The sequence below is a fragment of the Phascolarctos cinereus genome, unplaced genomic scaffold (assembly GCF_003287225.1).
Source record: "Phascolarctos cinereus isolate Bilbo 61053 unplaced genomic scaffold, phaCin_HiC Scaffold_4;HRSCAF=312, whole genome shotgun sequence".
In the NCBI taxonomy this organism is placed as follows: Eukaryota; Metazoa; Chordata; class Mammalia; order Diprotodontia; family Phascolarctidae; genus Phascolarctos; species Phascolarctos cinereus.
The window spans coordinates 563,917,015-563,937,816 of NW_027555847.1; the positions used below are offsets into that span (position 1 = coordinate 563,917,015).

At 37.3% G+C, this 20,802-nt stretch overlaps 1 protein-coding gene across 2 annotated transcripts in view; it reads right to left on the reverse strand.

Moving 5' to 3' along the window:
- LOC110192005 (N-acetyllactosaminide beta-1,6-N-acetylglucosaminyl-transferase-like) overlaps positions 1–20,802 on the reverse strand; it is a 278,024-nt gene that overhangs the window by 246,016 nt on the left and 11,206 nt on the right. The window contains exon 2 of one of the 2 annotated variants that reach the window (XM_078153612.1): positions 19,261–19,377. The exons of the other annotated variant lie outside the window; for it this stretch is intronic. The gene's annotated coding sequence lies outside the window, so the exon portion shown is untranslated. The remainder of the gene's footprint in view (positions 1–19,260; positions 19,378–20,802) is intronic. 2 annotated transcript variants of the gene reach the window in all.

Genomic DNA, 20,802 nt, shown 5'->3' on the forward strand with positions numbered 1-20,802 from the left:
TTTAGAAGGACATTCTCTGAGATGGGAGGTGATCTAGGGTACTAGGCATCATGATAATGACATCCTTTATTTATTTAATTAATTTGTTTTTACATCCTTTATTTTTATTTTTTGGTGAAGCAATTGGGCTTAAGTGACTTGCCCAGGGTCACACAGCTAGTAAGCGTCATGTGTCTGAGACTGGATTTGAACTCACGTCCTTGTAACTTCAGGGCCAGAGCTCTATCCACTGCGCCACCTAGCTGCCGCTACATCCTTTATTTTTGCAGTTGATCTTTGGACCCTTAAGTAAAGGACTTTACACACGAGCCCTAGCTGAGTGGACATAGGAAATTCCTCAGACTGGTGCTCAGTAACTAAGAAAGACTGGTTTACTAAGGTTTAGGAGAATGGATTTTTGTTGAAGGAGTCTCCTTTAGTTGTAAAGCAAGTTGTACAATGATTCACCTTAAAAAAAATGATTCACCTTTTTTCCCCCTTTTGTTTTCCTGGGCTTTCTACTCTTTGGACTTCTAGACTGGAGTGCAACAATGTGGAATGGAGGGGATTTATACCTTTCTCTATTCCAGGAGCAAAAAATGATGGCTTGCAAGAGAAGCACGTGATAAGTGTCCCATGCTTGCCCAGAGAGCCTAGGAGGGGAATTCTTGGGATTTCTAGTTCCTGGTACCTTCCTATTTCCTTTTATGAGCTCAGATCATAGATTAGTGATCCTAAGATTAGAACTTGGGGTTTGACATGTAACTTCAAAAGTTACATGTAATGAGCCTCTATTCATGCCTGTACATAAGTATAATTATGTGTAAATAGCTGGTACGTTGCAATTACAGACATTATTATCAAATTGTCTTTGTCTCTTTAAAATTGCAATAAAGTTCTGTTTTCTATAAAAAATAAAGAACTTGGGGGTAGCTAGGTAGCTTAGTGGCTACAGTGTCAGCCCTAGAGTCAGGAGGACCTGAGTTCAAATCTAATTTCAGATACTTACTAGTTGTGTGACCCTGGACAAGTCACTTAACCCTGATTGCCCCTCCCCCCCCAAAAGATTGGATCCTGAGATTCTGTTTCCAGTTTTAGAGACTGCCTCATGGGTAATCCTAAATTCTAGTTACTTAATTTCAGAGTCAGACATGAAAACCCATAAGGCATTTCCTTAACAGCATGCTTTTCAGAGTAGATGTTAACTAACTGGGGAATAGCTACACAAATTGTAGTAAAAAAATATAATGGGATATTAATGTTCCATAAAAAACAATAAATATGAAGAATTCAGAAAAGTATGGAAGGACTTATGTAAACTAATGCAGAATGAATTGACTAAAACTGGGAAAACAACATACAATGACTAAACAATGTAAGTGGAAAGAACAATCAAATAAACTATATATTATGTAAATATGATGACTGAACTTGGACCCCAAGAAATGTTGAAAAAAATGCCCATGACTTGGTATAGTGATGCATGCTTGTAGTTCCACATACAGAGATGGCTGAGGTTGGCAGATCTCTTGAGCTCAAGAGTTCTGAGCTGCAGTGGACTAGGCTAATCAGGTAGCCCCCAGTCAGGTGTCTGTAATAAGCCTGGCACTATGGCGAACCCTCAGGAGAGGGGAGCAGTAGGTTGCCTACTAAGGATTGAAGCTTCTTGGGGCTGAATAAGAGGTCAGAATTCCTTTGCAGATGAATAGTAGGATTGATCCTTTGAGTAGCTCCTGCATAACCTGGGAAAAATCAGAAGGTACAGTCTTGAAAACAAAACAAAACTGCCTATGTCTCCCTTCTTTAGACACAGAGGGGAATATGGATGTGAAACATAGCATACTGTAAGGCATGATTGGTGTATTGTTGGTTTTGTACATCTGTTTTTTTCTCTTTCTTTTTTATTGCCAAGTTTAGCTTACTGGGAGGGAAGGTAGTGGGATAATATACGTTCAGAAATGAAAGTTCTATAAAAATCAAATGTATCAACAAAAATAAGATTTTAAAAAGCAAGACTCTTTTCAGAGAAGAAGAGGCTTCTTCATAGATGCTGAGCTTACGGACGGAAGACAAAAGTATAAGAGCCAGGAGATGTTGATCCTCCATGACATTGCTATGAGTTGCTCAGAGAGAGAAGGTCCAAAGTGGAAAATATTTGTTTAGCAGTCCCTCAAAGTGACTTTATTTTCTAGGGAGAGTATCATGGACAATTTTGGTGTTTTACAGTTATCCCTTCCACTTTTGACTTTTCCTATCATGGTTTCGATATATTGAGGGTCGACAGAAGAAATTAAATGGCAGGTTTTGGGGAATTTTGCAGAAGACACAGACTACATGCGAGGGCCAGTAGATGACACACAAAAAGTTTTAAAATTTAGAAATGCAAAAAATATATGTATGGTATTGTATAATATCAACCGAAATTTTACAATATGGTACTCTAAACACCCCATAAAAGAAAATAAAAAATTCAGACTTCTTCTCTAGTACAAAGGGAGAGCAAAAAATTTTTACATGGATTTTCCAGATCTCAGAGGTACTGTGCCTCTAAACCCTACATGATGTTGAAGGGATAACTGTAGTAGGTCACATTGTAGGTGATTTAGCTTATGTACTTCTCTTCTTAAAGATTACCCATTGTAGAAGTTGGATTAATTTAAGTGACCTCTCAGGGTCTGGCTGGCCTCAAGACTGCCTTTCCTATGAACAAGTTGGAGTTTGTGGATTGAAATACAATGTGAGGAATACAGACCTCTAATTAGTGTGCACCTGGGCTATCCAATGTAAACATCAATCCTTTGTCTTAAAATAGAATAACCCTTGGGGGAAGCTAGGTGGCGAAGTGGATAGAACACTGGCCCTGAAGTCAAGAGAACCTGAGTTCAAATCCTGCCTCAGACCAACCACTTGATACTTACTAGCTGTGTGAGCCTGGGCAAATCACTTAACCCCAATTACCTAAAAGAAAAAACAACAAACAAACAAGATAGAATAACCCTACAGGCACATCTGTGAAGTGAAACTATAATGCTTCCCATTAATATAGTGAACAGTACAAGAGACTGCTGTGGAAAATTGTGCCTTCATTTAAAAAATTTAACAAGCTGTATTGAGCTCTAGAAAGAGACACAAATTATTTTATTCCATGTTCTTCTGTTTGGCCATTGTAAAGTAAAACTGCATTGAGAACTGATGGAATATGTTAGGGATCTATAAGGATGTAGAGGGCTACAGGCTACTCAAGAGGTCTCACTGATGGGCAGAGGCCCCTCTCGGGTGCTAATCTTTGAGCAAAGGTCACCTGGTTCGGTGCTCCATCGTATGGATCTGTAACAATCTTTAACTTCCCTAGTTATTGTATAGTCATTAGCAGTCTATTCTGGGATTGGAGTCAGATAAGTGCACAGGACGTGCATACACTGTCCTTAGCACAGCATGAGCTCTACGTCATTGTAACTTGATTAGAAGCTCCTGTTACTTTACTACTTAAATGAATGCTTTGCAAAAATTAAATGGAGTTGCTTCCATCTTGTCTCCCGCCTCATCAGTGCGTGTTCGAGATAGAAGGTTAAGCTGGTCTTATCCCTTCAAAGTTAGTATAGGAATCTTGCCCTTGTGGTGAGCTGAATTAGTTGTGCACAACAAACTGGCGCCCAACGTGGGGCCCCCTTTTGTAGTCTGAAGACTGAAGGGCAGGCAGCGGAGGAAGCTGAGAAAACAACCCACGATCCACAACGTGGGACCCCCTTTAGCCTGAAAAGTGAAGGGCTGGGCCAGAGAAAAGGCGGAAAAATCACCCCACGGTCAGGACACCGAGGTCTCCGGGAAGCCAGGCAGCCTCCTTGTGAGAGATCTCCGAATTGTATCCCGTGGCACAAAACCATGGAGAGGTAAGATAAAGTCTTATCATGAGGCAAAATCTAGGTAAATCTCAGATAAGGAACAGAATGTTAGAGTAATATATAAAGTGATTGAGGAGCAGGGGTGCTTGGTAACGCCTAAGAAAATAAGAGAGTTTCTAGATATTACTGACATAAAATCTCCATGGAACCCCAGAGAAGGGAGTTTAGATTTAGAACAATGGAAAATAGTGGGAGAACAATCGACAGAATTTTATAACACCAAAGGCCCAAAATCAGTTCCTCTGGGTACTTTCACTGTCTATAATCTTATAAAAATGGACTTGTAGGAGCTATAAGAACAAAGGAAGCTCCCACCATGTGCCATGAGGAATTTCAAAAATCCCCAAGGGGAAGTAGAAAAGAAACGTGTAGTCACAGCACTATATTGTGGACATTGTGGAGCATTACAAAGTGAAAAATTCCCTTTTATAAAAACCAAAACCTTAAGAAATATTTTGCCTTGTTTTAGAATACCATAAAAAGAAAAGATAAAATAAAATAAAAATAGTATTATTTCATTTGTGTAGGGAATTTCTGACAAGTTTCTCGCTTTTGGATTCTCCCTGTCATTTTTTTCTATGTTTGTCTGTGTCTGTGTGAATGATGGTCTGTGATTAATGTCTGTGATCTGTTTAATCTTTTACTGCCAGGCAGTCAAGGGCTGCAACTGGATTTTGAAATGCTGTTAGTGACTTTCTCTCCTTCCCCCTCCCTAATACCAGCCGCATTTCCCGGAGCGGGTGGATGGGGGAGAGAATGGGAGAAAAAGTACTTCATTATTTAGGTTACATAATTTGATAAAAGGCAAGAAAGTTTAAGCATACAGGAATAAGAAAAGTATGGATAGAAAGAATAATATAATCTGTTTGCATGAATAGCAGGAATAGATGATTTGAGAGTAAAAGATCTGGAAACTTTTGGAGAAAAAAATATCTTTCTTTTTTGCATTCTAAAGCTCTGGCCAAAGCTTTGGGTGTAAGATTGAAAGATTATGTTGAAAAATATTCTCTTCCTTTCTCTCGAATTCCAATCCTGGCCAGGTTGGGGTGGGGAGAAAGAGGAGAGATAAGGAGGAGTTTTCCTCTTCAAATCAAAAAGAAAAGTTTTTAATATTGGAACACAATCTAAAGATAATTTAGTTCATTCACATTAGCAATATGCATGTTTCAAGTTTTAAAAATCTAGTCTCATTACAAATTGGTACACTTCTATGTGTTATATCAAGCAATTTTTAATAATTTAAATGTTATTAAAATGTGAACTAAAAGAAACTGAAAGGTAGTGAGATAACTGTGTAAATCCAGCTAAATTATTTTATCAAGTCCGGTTAATCTTGTTCTATGATGTTTTATAACTATCATTTAGAAAATCAGGTATTTCTATCTTTACCTATGATTAAAAGAACAGCTTAGAGCTAAAATAATTTAACTATCACTCATGAAAATTACCAAAATTGTTAACTAAGTTATTTGAAGTTACTGTTTTAAAGCTAAGACCTAGAATTCTTAATTACTTCTGAGTGAAAAGGAGGGACACAAGGCAATTCCCTTAACTTTGTAAGCTTGCCAAAAGCTCCTACCAACTGTGTCAAGGCCGTCTGCTCTGAGAGAAGAATTTGTTTATGTTATTGAGTTCCTAAACAATTCATTTAGCTTACTGAGAAATTGCAACTTTATATAAATGATTTCTAATAATTGGCTTTTTCACCAAGACAAGTTTAAATGTGGGAAAGAAAGGATGTTAAGTAAAATTTCTTATATATGTGAGTCCTAGTAAATCTTTATTGATTATTGCACTTCTATGAAAATAATTAACCGTATCTGGCTTTAAGCCATAATCAGTGAAACTTACTGCTTCAGGTAAAAGACTCTTAGAACTATAATTAACTTTGTTTCGAATTTGAATTTGGGTATGGTTGTCTTATTAAATCAGTATTTCCCATTTTCCCTATTATGATCCTTTAAGGAGGAATGTTTCTTACCATGTGAAATTTTGTTCATCACACTATTAAATTTGTTAGTCAGAAATATTCCCAGACAAAAATAATTTATTGTATGGATGATAAACTTTGCAGTTGTCCTACTACTACCAAACTTTCCTTATTAATGCCCAAGTTTTAACAAGCTTTTCAGTCAACAAGCCTTTCAGTCTCATAGATTTATAATTACCCCTGAAAGGGTACAGAGGGTATCACCCTTTGCTTACTTTGGGTATATTATTCTGCAGTCTGCAGGCATACCACCAAAATGTTACAAATTAATCAAGATTCCTTGATAATTTTTAATAATTTTCACATGACTTTTAAGGATATTAATTACTTTTAGCTTGCCTAATAAATCACCACTAATCAATTATTTTAAGATGAAGTTAAACTACTAGGATAACAGATAGCTAAAACTCAATTCATTTCCCCTTAATTTGTGGGCGTGATATTTTACATTTACTGAGAGCTGTTATTTTCTCCTTCCCACTGTTTGTGCTTTTTCTATCCATAAAACTGACAAAATACAAAATGAAATCTAATGAACTTGTTTGGGTTCCTTAAAATTCACCTGTTTTTATTATTGCAAAGAAGTCAGGAAAATTAACGATGCTTTATGACTTCCTAGCCTTTGATAGTTATTGATTTAAAAGATTGCTTTTTTACTATTCCATTACAAAAAGCTAAAAATGATACATTACATGGATGACATTTTATGTGCTCATCCCAATCCTGAAGTGTTGGAAGAAATCTTGTTAAAAATACAAAATTTGTTGCAAAGTCATGGGCTTCAAATAGCCCCAGAAAAAATTCAAAAACATCCTCCATATCAATATTTAGGTCACTAGATACTTCAAGAAAAAATAGTTCTACATCCTCCAAAATAGACCTACAAAAGTTGAAAACACTTAATGATTTTCAGAAACTTATAGGAGATATACAGTGGCTTCGGTCACAGATGGCATTCCAAATTATGAATTGATACCTTTATATGATTGCCTTAGAGGTGATCCTCAATTAGATTCACCCGAATACTGACCCCTGAGGAAACACACATTGTTGTATATTCAGGAACAAGTAGTTGGAGCACACACAAACAGGATTGATAGGCATGAAAGTGTGGAGGCTTCTATATTTAACACCCCAAATTCTCCAACAGCAGTGATACATCAGAAACAAAGGCTTTTAGAATGGGTATATTTACCATCTCAGCCAAAAAATACTTTAAGTAATTATATGGCCTTGATAGGGGACTTAATACATAAAATTGACGACAGGTGTTTAACATTATGTGGCACACATCCGGAAGTCATACACCTTCCATTTTCTCAACAATAATTGAAAAGCAATACAAACAATGCCTAACTGGCAAGTGAATATCAATTTGAAATTGTGTATGGAAAACCCCTTAAATATCATACAATCTTTGAGAATTGGCCTTGGATACAACCCACACTTACAGCAGGTGAACCCATACACGGGATTAATGTCTTTACTGATGCCACAAAGATGAATAAGGCCTCTATCTGGTGCCCTAAAAGAAAGGAGTTACATGTGATTGAAACACCCTTTATATCCACACAACAGAATGAATTATATGCTGTCTATTGTGCATTTCAAAAATATGAGGAGCCAATGAATATTATCACAGATAGTAAATATGTTGAAGGAATTCTAAAACATCTAGAGACTGCTGTAATAAAAAATACTGGTAACAATATATGTCAGCTGCTTAATGATATACAACTTATGATACAGAATAGGACAGAAAAATTTTATGTTTTGCATGTTTGTTCCCACACTCTTGCCCCAGGACCAATTTTTGAGGGTAATGATATTGTTGATAGGTCTTTAACAATGAATGTGGAAATAGCAAGGAATAGTCATAAAATTACATTTATCTGCTAGGTCTTTAAGAACTTTATATGGCATAACAAAATCACAAGCACGTGAAATTGTTAAGGCTGTGCTACTTGTGTGCCTTTTCAACCCCTTTCCATGTTGATGTCCATAACCCCAAGGTACTTACACCTAACACCTTATGGCAAATGGATGTTACTCATTATTCTCCTTTTGGAAGACAAAAGTATGTTCATGTTTCTATTGATACTTATTCAGGCTTTATTTTTGCTACTGCTTAAGCGGATGAGACTGTTCGCAATGTTGTTAATCATTTGCTTCATTGTTTTTCCTTCGCTGGCCCACCCCAATGCTTAAAGACTGATAATGGTCCTGCATATATTTGCAAGGTTTTAAAAAGTTTTGTACTGAGTTCTCTATTAGTCACACTACTGGCCTTCCCTATAATCCTCGTGGTCAGGCCATAGTTGAACGTGCCAATCGTACCTTGAAAATGGTGCTCCAAAAACAAAAAGGGGAGCTAAGGGATCCCCTTGGCATCAATTGAACACTGCACTCTACACTATAAATTATTTAAAATTCGATAGTTGTAACCTCTCCCTGCAATGAAATATCTGGCAGGAAATGACAACAGTACTAGTGACACCACTAAATCAAACAGATTCCTTTCTCCTAAACATAATATGAAAGTATGTGGAGAGACATTGATGCTGTCTGGCAGGGCCCAGGGCAAGTGCTAACCTGGGGCAAGGGTTTGTTCTTATTTTCACAGGTGATGGAGAACTTGGGTCAGAACAAAGGATGTCCACATTATCCATTCAGAAGGACAAGGCAAGCAAAGAAAACCAGGCCGGCCAGGAATCGCAGGAGCTGAAAGAATAAGAACAGGGCACTACAAGAACTTTTAACCAAGCTGTGCCTCTTCTCGTTATCGTCAGCAGAGATGCAGAATACAGCAGCAGCAGAGACAGGAAATACAACATGATGGGCCTTTGTGACAAAACCACCATGGCCCAGACTAGTTACATGGGGAGAGACAATACCTGAGGTCATTCTGCAAGGAAATGCCTCCACAGGTTTTGGCAAGGAATTTCATTTCATATCACCTAAGAACCGGTCTCAACACACTGTAAAAATGAACTTTACTGGTGTGGCTTTGGTGCCGCCTATTTGTGTTACAAAAGGCAATGACACCAAAAACTCCACGTGTTTACAATTATTTAATGTCACCACCTGTTTTGATGGGTATGTGTTTAATAACACAGCACCCCCTCCTTATACTGTTGTCTTTTTTCAATTTTATAAGATTACTTACACTGGCATCTTGGGGTCACAGTGTGTTAATGACACACCTATCAGATGTCCAAGTAATTCAAAGCCATGCTATCATGTGACACCGATTAGCAAGAGCTTAGGGTATCCTCCTTGGTTATCTTATCATACTTCAGAACATCATTGTGTTGTGTTACAAAAGAATTTTACATTACAATCCTGGAACAATTATACTAGGGAGAAAAACAATCATACTTGGACTTTTGGTGGTTTCCATTTCCTCAGTAGGTTTCCCTTCATGACAGAGGGGTTGAAAATCAGTTGTGGAAGGCGTGGGCAGCCTTAGGCCCCATAAACATCATGAATTTGCAAGGGACCTTCCATGATAATATGACAATGCGAGCTTGTTTGACTGGTAATCATGCATTTATGTGGGGAAGAGCACATAACAGCCATGGATTCAGGGGAATATAATGTCACTTGTATTAATTGCAGGATGTCTGAATGTATAGGAACCAAGATTAGAGACCAAATTATTTTTGTTATTACACAACAAAAGTTTGCCTTGGTGCCTGTGAAAAGCAAAAATTGGTATGAGTCATCTTATGATCATATTTTTGGAATGATAGACCAAAGTAATCAATTAGCAGTTGCTAGGAAAAAGAGATGTATTTCATGTGTAGCATTGGGAATTGTTTCACTTACAGCTATCATAACTGCTTCTGTATCTTTATCTCAACCTATATCTATGTCAAGAAATGAAATGGTTCAAGCTGATTTTATGAATCAATTAGCTCATAATGTATCAAAGGGTTTTCAAACACAAAAGAGGATAAATGATGAATTTTACCATATACTTGAGGGAATGAAGGAAACCATTATCGAAATAGGTGATGAATTGGATATTTTAGAATATAGAACACATTTGAAATGTGATTATAGGTATAAATTCATTTGCCTTACCAATGTTAAATACAATAAATCCCAATGGGATTGGCAAAGAATATGTAGGCATCTAAATGGGCTGTTTGGAAATTCTACTATTGCAGTGGGTATTGATGACTTCTGCAAAATTGCTAAAGATATTGCAAGGGCGGCTGATAAAGATTTGACGCCAGATAAAACTGCCCAACATATACTTGATTGGCTAGATAAACTCCATAACCCTTTTGATAACCTTGGACATTGGCTTATGTCTCTATTGTCTTCTTTGTTGCCACTATGTTTGCTCTTGCTGGCCATGCTGTGTTTTGGACCATGTTTGCTCAGGTGCATAGCTAATCAGATAAAGGATTTTGGGACTGAGCTTCATATGCTCCGTCTCTGGCAAAAACAAAAAGGGGGAATTGTTAGGGATCTATAAGGATATAGAGGGCCACAGGCTGTTCAAGAGGTCTCACTGATGGGCAGAGGCCCCTCTCGGGTGCTAATCTTTGAGCAAAGGTCATCTGGTTCGGTGCTCCATCGTATGGATCTGTAACAATCTTTAACTTCCCTAGTTATTGTATGGTCATTAGCAGTCTATTCTGGGATTGGAGTCAGATAAGTGCACAGGACGTGCATACACTGTCCTTAGCACAGCATGAGCTCTACGTCATTGTAACTTGATTAGAAGCTCCTGTTAGTTTACTACTTAAATGAATGCTTTGCAAAAATTAAATGGAGTTGCTTCCATCTTGTCTCCCGCCTCATCAGTGCGTGTTCGAGATAGAAGGTTAAGCTGGTCTTATCCCTTCAAAGTTAGTATAGGACCCTTGCTCTTGTGGTGAGCTGAATTAGTTGTGCACAACAGGAATATCTCTTAGCATACATCTCTGACTAACTTGGAATATACATCATCTCATGAGGAGTATTCAGAAAAATAAGGAAACCCATCTTTATGAAGATACTGAAAGAATTTTTTAAGGGGCAGCTAGGTGGTTCAGTGGATAGAGTATCGGCCCTGAAGTCAGGAGGACCTGAGTTCAAATACAGCCTCAGACCAAATATTTGACACTTACTAGCTGTGTGACCCTGGGCAAATCACTTAACCCCAATTGCCTTAAAAAAAAAAAGAACTTTTTTAGATATTTTGATTTTAATGTGATTTGGTTTTCTTTGGGATCTTTGATTTCTTATTGTACATAGAATATTTGTTCTGATTGTGCTTCTTGCAATTTGCATGGTAATGACAGTTGTACAGTGTATTTCTTGAGGTTTGAAGCAAACTATAATTATTCTAGCTCTTTATCACTTGTGACATTCCTTGAATCAAAATGCCTATTTAGAGATTCTCGGGCCTGGGAAATAGAACTACTTCCATGTGGTAGGAGAAATATTTATCAAGGTCTCCTGCCATGTTGTCTAGAATTGTCCTTTCCTTTTTTAGGCCATCTGTGAGATGTATTTGGCTCATATACATTGTTGAATTAAGCTTGACTCAAATGGGGAGTAGCAAGCATTAATCTTTAGTTTTCTATTCTCATGAAATACAGAAAAGTCCTACATTTGCCTTATCTGTTAGCATGTGATGTTGAGAAATACGGCAAAATAATGAAGAACAGATTACCTTTTAACTTTTGTATATGAAATTTTTAAGAAAAAAAATTTAAGAACTTTAAATTTTTTATTTTAAGAGTTTAAGAATTCTTAAAATTTTAAGAAGAAGAAAAAAAATCTAATGCTAGGTATAAACTCAAAATTTCTGAGCTAGTTTTTGTAAGACACACAAAGCTACTGACCATCTCTTATTTGGCTTATGTGTTGTGCTAAGGGAAGAGACTTCAACCTCGCCCAAATAGGAAAAACCATTGCCCCACTTGTTCCTTATGAAGCAAACAGTCACACATGTTGTTATCTTACTTGGGCAAATGCATTATACAATCTCATCTCAAAAAACAATTCCTCCTCCTACCACAAGATCAGAGAAGAGCAAATGTCTTAATTTTCAAAATGGAGAACAGTCAGCAAACTATACAGACCAGAATTTACTTTGATTCTGGGGAAAAATTTTTATAATCGATCACTTTCTTCAAAAGCCTGAAAGATGAGGCCATCAACCCTTAAATATATGAAGTTCTGGGGAAACAAATATTAAAATAAAGATAATCTTTGTTTTTGATGAGTATAAATTCTGTTAAAGAAAGATAGAATATTTAGTCATTTCAGTCATGTCCAACTCTTTATAATCCCATTTAGGATTTTCTTGGAAAAGATACTGGAGCAGTTTGTCATTTCTCTTTCCAGTTCATTTTACCAAAGGGGAAACTGAGGCAAACAGGGTTAAATGATATGCCTAGGGTCACACAACTGCTATGAGTGCCTGAGGACAAATTTGAACTCAGGTCTTCGAAGCCAGACCTGGTGTTGTATTACTTGATAACATATATAGGGAAACATATGTGGTGCCCAGGAAAGGGAATTTTTGTCTAGAGAGTCACAGGAATGCTAAGCTGACCATTTAATTGACACATCCTTTTCAGAAGTAATAGCACTTATTGATCATATTATTTTGCCCAGGTGAGAGATGGAAAGGAGGACCAAAGAACTTGTCACAGAGAAGGTTTAAGCATATTTAGCAAGGCAATAGCAGATGCCATTATCTGCTGTTTGGAATAAGCTGGTCCAGTAGAAACCAAGAGAACATTGTATAGTAAAAGCAATATGGTTTTAAGGCTAACTTTGAGAGAATAAGTTATTTTTTTCTATTATAAATGCTCAAATTAACTATAAAGGACATATGAAGAAAGACATTATCTGCAACCAGAGGATAAATAGAAGCATATATAGAATAAGTGTATATATATATATATATATATATATATATATATATATATATATATATATATGTATGTGTATATGTGTGTGTGTGTGTGTGTGTGTGTGTGTGTGTCTAATGGTAGCCATCTCTAGGATGGGGTCAGAACAGGGAAGGAAGGCAAAAAAAGGGAAAAAAAGAAATTTACTTGATTTTGTTGTATATTTGAAAAGAATAGCAAGTTGTGCACAGTAGATTTGCAGTTTCATGTACAATCATCTTTTTTATTGTACTAGGTTATAAAAACATTTTATTCCATAAATTAAAAATAAAATTTTAAAAAAAAAGCTAGTACAGTGGTTCTCAAAGTGTGGTTCAGGGATCCCTGGGGTTTGTCAAGATGCTTTCAGTGTTTTTTAATGACTATTTTTATACTAATAGTGAGATATTCATTTCTAAAATGGTAAATAACAATAGAAATAACATAAACATGAGCTCTTTGGGAGTGGGGTCCTCTGTAAATTTTAAAGTGTAACGAGGTCCTGAAATCAACAGGTTTGAGTCCCTCTGGGCTTGGACCTGGGGTAGGAGCTCCAAGGATTAGTTTTGGAAGTGGAGTAGAAACTGGAAACAGGGGACATGGATTTGGAGGTCCAGGGATAAACAAGGCTACACAAAGCCAGTGCTTAATTAAGTTTGTTGAATTCAATTGATTCCCCGAGTCCAAAAAGTAGTCATTAAGATTTCAGTGCCAACTTTGAAAGTTTCCGGTAGAACGTCCCAAGGACATATGCTTTTTAACATTTTTTAAACTATGTGGGTGATAGCATGGATGTGATGCTTATCAAATTTGCAGATAAACACAAAACTTAGAGAGATATCTAATACATTGGGTTATGGCTGTAAGGTCTGAAAAGTTCTTGACAGATAGAACACTGTACTAAATCAAATAGGGTTAATTTGAATAGTAATAAATATAAAGTTTTATGCTTGTATCAAAAAATCAGTTTCATGAGTACAATATGGAAGAGGCAAGGCTAGAAAGCAGATCTTGTGGTTTTAATGGATCTAAAGCTCAGCATGAGCTTGATATATACATACACACATGTATATGTGTGTATGTATATATGTATGTGTGTGTGCATATATATATTTATACGTCAAATGCAATCTTAGACCATATTATTAAGAGTTCTATTCTTTCCCTAGTCAGACCACATCTGAAGTATTAGCCTCAATTTTAGACATCACATTTTCAAGAGATTCAGGTTGTTGAAGACAAAGAATCATATGCCAAGCTAACGTCAACTCTGAAGTATTAGGGGAATTTGTCTGACCCATATGAAATTTATCTTTCTCTGGACAGAACAAACAAGTACTCAGTTTGGTTGTATCCTATCTTGCTAAAATGTTACTTGTCTTCCAAATGTTCCAACCACAATTTGGTCACTCTTTCCCACACAACCCAAATCTGACAGCTTTCATTTTGTTTTTGTTTTTTCTTCTTCTAATCCACTGTTTTTTTAAAAAAAAAAGATTAGCTCTTACTCATTTTAGTAAACGATTTCTTTGTGACATTAAAACTGTTCCTCCATTGATGTTGCTTGTAATACAGAGAAATGTCTTGACCATGCAGAGTGAAGTTTATTTCTTCCACAAGAATGAACAGGGTTGGGGAAAGGACTTGCTGAGAACATGGTTATGAGTTTAGGGGACTAATCAACTTGATCAATCAATGTGCAACTCTTAAGTGCCTACTATGTTCTAGACTCTGTTCAAGGTTCTTTGATGAGATTAAAGGGATTGTTGAATAAATAAATCAGTTGTTGTTTTTTGATTACATCGAAGGAGTCTGATTTTATGCCTCTTAGACAAGTAGGTAATCCCTATGGAGTGATGAAGTCTCACATCCTCATGGATTAATTGAATAGGTACATGGACTTTTTTTTTCCCAACTCTATGCGGAAGGCCTAGATATACCTATTGATAGTTGTTGAGATGACTGGGGATGTCTCCTTGATGATATAGGGGTACCCCAGGCCTGGGCACCCTTCATGTAATTCATGAAGATTAGTGATTATGTCTCAGCCTTAATTGCCTTGTGCTACTTCTGTGCATTGGAGTCATCCCCTTGATACTAGGCTTATAAATGGGAGCAGATAGAGGTGCTAAAGGCGTAAGGAGAGAAATCCAGAGAGACTTGAGCATAGATCAAAGGAGCCATCTTGGGTTTGGAGAGGTTTGCCCTTCACATAGTAACCCTAGGGAACATTACCCACTCCCTTAGTCCCAGAAATGGCAACTTGAGGAGAAGCAATGGTAGAGCTTCTTGACTTGAGACTTAGCAACTGTGGAAAAGGGAGCAGTATGGTTAAGTGGTGAGTTATTGATACGTAAGCCTTCTGGGGGAATGGCAAGAGTTTCTGAACCCCAGTCTTCTGGAGGACCGGTGAGAGTTGCTCAGCTTAATTCTTCATATGATTTCCATAGCTCAAGGAGCTCAAGGAAAGGGCTGAACCTCAAATCAGAGAACTAAAAGCAGGACTTTTCCCTGCTCTCCTTTTCCTTTTTGGATGGTGCTAATCTGATGGGAAGGGGTTTGCCTCTAGGGAAACTCCAAATACATTTCCCTTCTGAAGGGGAGTCCAAACCTTTAGGCTAGCTGTACTGTAAGGCTTCTGAGCTAGAAAGCAGTACTCTACCAAGGGAAAGATACTGACTTCACTCCAGTGGTTCCCTATCACCTCTAGGACAAAATATAAAATCCTATGTTTGGCATTCAAAGACATTCCAGTCTTATTTCTTAATTTCTTACATTGTTTCTTACCTTACACCACATATTCTGGCATCCAGTGACACTGACCTCCTTGCTAGTCCTTGGACAAGACACATTCCATTGCCAGACTCTGGTCATTTTCACTAGCAGTCTCATACCTGGACTGCTTTGCCTCCTCATCTCTGCCTCATTGCTTCTCTGGCTTCCTTCAAGTCCCAGCTAAAATCTCACCTTCTATGGAAGCGTTTCACAATTATCCTTGATTCTGATGCCTTCTCTCCAGTGATTATTTCAAATGTATCCTATGCATAGCATGTTTGTCTATAATTGTTTGCATGATATCTCCCTCAATAGACTATGAGCTCTGTGAGAGCAGGGACTGTCTTTTAATTTTCTTTCTATCCCTAGCACTTAACAAAATGCCTGGCACATAGTAGATGCTTAGTAAATATTTGTTGACTGAGATTGACTAAGTCTTTTGTGTGCTCTGCATTTTTTCTATAGGTAAAATAAAGACTGTCCTATATCTATCTAATATGCTCTATTACCTTCATTATTAGTATAGGAACCCTTTTATCCAAATCTGTGCAGCCTTAGACACAACTGTATTTTGTCATTCACTGGGCACGCCTGGGTGAGGATAAAATAAACCAAAAGAAGTGAGTTTTGAGAAAATTCTGTGGGTAAACATATAGTAATTGCAATTATTTTGCAACATTTTGATGAACTAATCCCCCAACCACATAGTAGTCTAACAATAGAAAGTCTCAAATCCCTATTCAATGAAAAAATAAAATAAATTATTCAAGATTACAGTAAAGTTGATGGTATCATCCACTGTCATAACAACTATTTGCTGTCTTTGGATAAGAGACCATGCAGTTTTGTTTAAAAAGACTTCTTTCACAATCATAAACATATTTAGTCACTTCCCCTTGTTTCATCCTTGAACAGGGAATGTTTTCTTAAAATAAATCCTGCTGGTCACATTCCACATATTCCTCTTTTCTCCCCTAACTGATCCCCTCTTTCTTTACCCCTCTCCTGTGAAATGCTTTATTACCTATGTAAGGTGCTACACAATGCTGCTGATTAGCTGTGTAGTCTAAACAATCCCGAAAGGTTTTGAAAACTGTGAGAAATGAATATTTCTCTCTTATATTTAATAACTAATTACTGAATCATGACCAAGGTTTTTCTCCCTTCTCAATTCCTTACCCAGAAATCATCTAGTTCAGGGGAAATCTCTCTTAAAGATCTAAGTAGGCCAAGATCTAATCAGACCATAAAAGAAATTCTAAGTTTGGGCTAATGGATGTATTCCTGCTCATTGTGTTTGCTCTGACCTGTGTGGGAAAATGTTGATTCTCTTTTGTCAGACCAGTGATATGGAAATGAATGTCTCTTTGACCAAATATTATCTCATTTAATCCTCACAACAACCCTGCAAGATAGGGGCTATTATTATCACCATTTCATAGTTGAGAAAACTGAGGCAAATATGGCTTAAGTGATTTGCCCAGGATCATACAGCTAGTAAGTGTCTGAGACTGGATTTGAACTCAGATTTTCTGACTCCAGGTCCAGTGCTCTAGCCACTGTTTCACCATTCATTACCAGACAGGGTGAGCCTCTCCAGACTTCCCTAGTGTGGTTCTAGGACAACAGACAGGGGACTCAGGGCAGACTTCTCTCTATTCTCCAGCAGATGCACTACTTTTGAACTTTGAACTTCTCCATCCTACTGCCACTGCTCCGAGTACCTTCTCCCCATTTTCAGTGTGTGATGTCTTCCTCTTACACTGTAGACTCCTTGAAGGAGGGAATTTCCTTTCCTTTATATTTGCATCCCCAGCTCTTAACACAGTGACTGGCATATAGTAGGCGTTTATTGACTCGCTCATTGACTGAGTTAGCCACCAGGCCTATAGGCAGTTTTTTAGCTTGGTAGGATTATCTGTTAGAGCTTGTGGTCCATTGGCCCGGTCTTCATCACTTTCATATGAAATGAGGTATCAGATTAGGATTTTAGTGAAATAATAATAATAATAATAACTCAGCTACTTTAGTACTTAATTATTTACAAAGTGCTTACACAAAAACAACCCTGTGAAGTTGATGGTGAAATTATTATTGTTCCTATTTTACAGATGAGGAAACATTCTTATTGGTTCCAGAGATAGAACCAATTCCAATATCAAGAAGAATTTCCTAATACTTGAGAGCTAATCATTTGGAGCTCAAAGTCTTATAAAAGTGAATGTTGAAAACTATCTTTACATTTAATTGGAAAAAATAAAATACGATTAAGTGAGGAAAAAAAACTTAGTACTGAAAAAAAATATTTAGAGCTAACCAACAATGGAATTGCTACCATAGGAAACTTTACTTAGGAGGTGTTCAGACAGGGGTATTCAATAGAATGGAAGCTGCTTGAGGAAGTTCCCTTCCTCATACTCATTCCCAAATAAATAACTAGTCAGTGCTAATCATGGTTCACTTCTTTTCACAAGCTAAACAGGCACAGTACAGTTACCACCCATTGCTGGTTCTGCAACCATAATTAGATTAACTTTTTCATTGTTCCTGAAAAAAGATATGTCAATCTACTCCCCACTCATCATTCTTATAATTTCCAAAATTTTCAGCCACCACTCTCCTATATGTTCTGTCTCCTCTTATTAGAATATAAGTTCCTCCCCAAGGGCTATAAAACTGTACATACCCTTTGATCTAGCAATAGCACTACTAGCTCTATATCCCAAAGAGATCATAAAAAAAGGAAAAGGACCCACATGTACAAAAATATTTATAGCATCTGTTTTATGATGGCAAAAAGTTAGAAATTGAGGGGATGCTTATCATTTGGGGAATAGATGAAGAAGTTATGGCATATGAATGTAATGGAATACTATTGTTCCATAAGAAAGGAGGAGCAGGTGGATCTCAGAAAAACCTGAAAAAACGTACACGAACTGATGTGAGTGAAGTGAGCAGAACCAAGAGAACATTGTATACAATAACAGCAGCATTGAATGATGATCAACTTTTATAGACTCAGCTCTTCTCAGCAATGCAATGATGTAAGATAATTCCCTAAAATTCATGATGGAAAATGCTATCTCCATCTAGACAGAGAGAGCTATGGAGTCTGAATATAGATCAAAGCATTCTATTTTCTCTTTTTGTTTGTTTTTCTTTCTTGTGGTTTTTCTCTTTTGTTCTGATTCTTCTTTCACAACATGACTAATGTGGAAATATATTTAATATGATTATACATCTATAGCCTATATTAGATTGCATGCTGTTTTGGGGAGGAGAGAGGGGAGGGAAGGGAAAAATTTAGAATTCAAAATCTTATAAAAGTGAACATTGAAAACTAAAAATAATTTATCTAAAAAAAAGAATATAAGTTCCTTGAGGTAGTAAGTTTTCACTTTTTTATTTGTATCCCTAGGATTTAGCACAATACTTGGCAAACAGTAATCTCTTAATAAAAAGAATCTAGGGCGCATAGCAGGTAGAGCTCCAGGCCTGGAGTCAGGAAGACTTGAGTTCAGAATCTAGCCTCAGACACTTACTAGCTGTATGACCTTGGACAAGTCACTTAAACCTGTGTGCTTCAGGTAAAAGGAAGTGAAGAAGGAAATGGCAAACTACTCTAGTATGTTTCCCAAGAAAACCACAAATGGGGTCATGAAGAGCTGGACATGACTGAAACAACTCAACAGCAAGAACAATGACAAATACTTACTCATCGTTCATTCATTCAGGTAGAACTGGAAAGGATCTCAGAAGCCATTTCGTTCTCTCCTCTAAAGATAAGGAGCTCAGACCCAGGCAGGTAAAGTGGCTAGCTCGAAGTCACCTGCTAATGAGATGGGAAGCAAGATTTGAACCCAATTCTCTAACTCCAGAGCTGTTACTCTTTGTTTGATGCATCCAGGAGGGAAACTGAACAGATCATTTCTAGCTGTAAGATTCTATGACTCAAGAAATACTTTAATAATAGCTAACATTTATAGCGCATCAAGGCTTACAAAACACTTTTATAAATATTATCTTGTTTGATCCTCACAACTTCGTAAGGTTGAATGTCCTGTAAAATGAATGCCCATTTTACAGAAGAGGAAACAGTCTGAACAAGGTTAAGTGACTTGGCCAAAATCACACAGCTAGTACTGTTTAAGTGTCTAAATGTAATAAGTGTCTAAGGCAGGATTTAAAACTCATATCTTCCTGACTCTTAAGTTCAGTGCTCAATCCATTGTATCTCCTAGTTAAAATATTTCAGGGATCAGTAATTTTGTAGGTGGGAATATTTCCTCCACCTACTGGGATGGCATTTTCTTTATATCTTAATAAATGACAAGGAAGCAAAGAAGGAAGGAAGGAAGGAAGGAAGGAAGGAAGGAAGGAAGGAAGGAAGGAAGGAAGGAAGGAAGGAAGGAAAGAATCACCCTGCAAGGTGTTGCCATGTAGCCCTTCACCTGGCCCATAGGCAAAGCCTTTCTTCCATCTTGAGAGGACCTGCCAAAGCCTGCACTCTCAGGACATGGCCTTTGAGAACTCCAAATAATCTCTACACAAGAAGAGGAATGAAAGAGGACAGGAGAGGAGTTTGATGAGTATGTAAGCAAAACAATGAGGTGTGGACTGGCAAATGACAGTCCTTCAAAGATACCCTTTATATATGTGCTTATCACAAAGTTGGACATTCCTGAGTACAGAGTTCCCTCTGTCTCCTTATTCCTGTAGACTCCTCCCCAAACCATTTTGAACCCCAACACCTGGGAAAGACCTAGAATCTGGATTGGCCAATCAGGAGAGACATTTTGGCCCACTCTGGGCTTGATTTACCCTAATGCTTTACGTGCCTTGGACGTGCTTTGCTTTTGTCTTTGAGTGAACTAAAAATGCCCCTTCTTGTGTCACCTGGACCAGATGAGAATGACCAAGAGCAAATCAGTAAGAACAGGATGCCTGGGACCAGACATTGTCTTGAATAGTGGGACTTTTCTTGTATTTACAACCTATGAACTTAAGAAATTCCTTTCCTGTAACATGGTTAAACATTTGGAGACTATAATTTTATCTGACATAGGCATCCTGAGCCATGAGGAGAAAGAAGAGTGAGAGGGAATTGCTCTGAATATATAAAAATCCTTTTTGTCTGTTCTTGGGTTCATTTACACGATGAGTTCCCATGCATATCTCTATATGCATGTTCTACAAGCTTTGAGAGAAATAAACACTCATATTTAGATTAATTTTGCTTGCCTTTCTAAGAATGAAC